Source organism: Macaca fascicularis, chromosome 3 (assembly GCF_037993035.2).
Source record: "Macaca fascicularis isolate 582-1 chromosome 3, T2T-MFA8v1.1".
In the NCBI taxonomy this organism is placed as follows: domain Eukaryota; kingdom Metazoa; phylum Chordata; class Mammalia; order Primates; family Cercopithecidae; genus Macaca; species Macaca fascicularis.
Window position 1 is genome coordinate 123,522,826 of NC_088377.1, and position 1,836 is coordinate 123,524,661.

Below are 1,836 nucleotides of genomic sequence, written 5' to 3' on the forward strand. Positions count from 1 at the left end.
TTAAGTTCTGTGGTTTCTTACACAGGCATGGTAACTGAAACAGATAAACACTGTTATCCCCATTTTACACATATTAAATACATTGCTCATTTGGCTAATTAGTAAGTGGTGGAACCTTAAATTAGCCAGGTAGGTTGACTGCAGAGCCTTTGAGTTGTTCTTTTCTAAATACTGTCTTGTAATGTCAGCCTGAAACCATAGTCTAGGTCTCTGGTGTGAGTTGGGAGACTAAGGAAAAGGGCTTTTATTGGGAGCAAGACCCGGGATTGCAGGGAATCTCCCAGGGATTGCACTGAGGCTAATTTTTTTCTGTAATGACATAGGCTAGGTGATACTGAAAAAACAATCCCAAAATTTCAGTGCATTACCACAAAAGGGTTTTTTTTTTTCCTCAAACTGTATGTCCACCTTGGCCTATGGAGGGCTCTGCACATTGTTGAGGGGGTTATAAGCACTCTGGAACCCAGGCTGATGGAGGCACAACCTTGACATAATTCCACCATCAGCAAGGCAGGGGATAAAGTGGTGAATTAGTTACTGAAACTTAAAGCTTCCACTCTGAAGTGACACATCACTTTTGTTCACGTTATGTATAAGTCATGTGGCCACACCTAACTTCAAGGGAGCATGTACCAGAAAGGAAAATAAAATATCTGGAGAATAGCACTAGCGACTCCCCAAATCTGCTCTTCAGTAACAAAATATTGAATTCACTCTCCTGTGAAAGAAATATATTCACCCCCTTTGGAGGGTTACAACTGAGGAATTCCACTGTGCAAGGACTCCAAGCCCAGAGTTTAGGATCTTTGGGTGATGTACTTATGTAGAAATCTATTTCAGGGCTGGAGATGGTACTTCATGAACTAAGAAAAAAGTGATCTCCCCATCTGTCCACTATATAATTCAGCAGGAATAGAATAACTGCAGCAACAACAAAACATATTTAAAAAGGATAAAACAGAAGAAATATAGCAAACCCTACTCAGGAGCCATTTTGACATCCTGCGGTCAGTCATTTGAGGGCCTCCAACTCCAGCAGAAAATTACCCTTCAGAGGTCACCAGCAGCCAAGACATCAATGTGTTGGCAGAAGGAGGCAGATTGAAAGAACTGGGAGAACCAGTATCTGAGCACAGGTGAGAAACAGAACAGTTTGAAGGGGAAGAGTTGATTTCTAGCAATAAAGCCAATTTGCCACATACTATTATAATTGTGGTTATACAGAGTGAGTGTTAACATTAATTGGTTACCCTTCCTGAGTGCCAAGGACTGCTCTAAAAGGTATAATCAGTCTTCACAACAGCTTGTGAAGTTTGTTCCTTTGAGCTCATCCATGTTTTGTGGATAAGGAAAGCAACATACGGAGGTGTTACATTGCATGCCTGAGGTCACATAGCTAACACGTAATAGAAGTGGGATATTGGATCCCAGGTTTCAGGGTTTTAGAGACCTTATGCTTAACCCCTACTCTGTTACTTTTCAAAGGGATAGACTATAGAATATAATTATGTACATGGAAAAAAATATAATTCCGTATTTTTTCTCTACTTCTGTCTTGTTAATGGGAGTATATGGTCTATTTTATGGGTAGCTCCTAAGTTATTTAGGATATATACAAATTTAAGCATAAGATACTATTTTAATTTTTAAAATTTGTCATGAGCGTGTATGTGTGCGCATCAGTGGAATAATTTAGATCTTCTGTGACTTAGATGTGATTTTGATCTTTGTGAGTTGTTACCTGATTTCAGGCCCTACCTCGTCAATAAATTGATACCAATAAATTAATTCATAGTCCTCTTTGCAACTTGGTGAATTTTTAATAATACTAGGAAG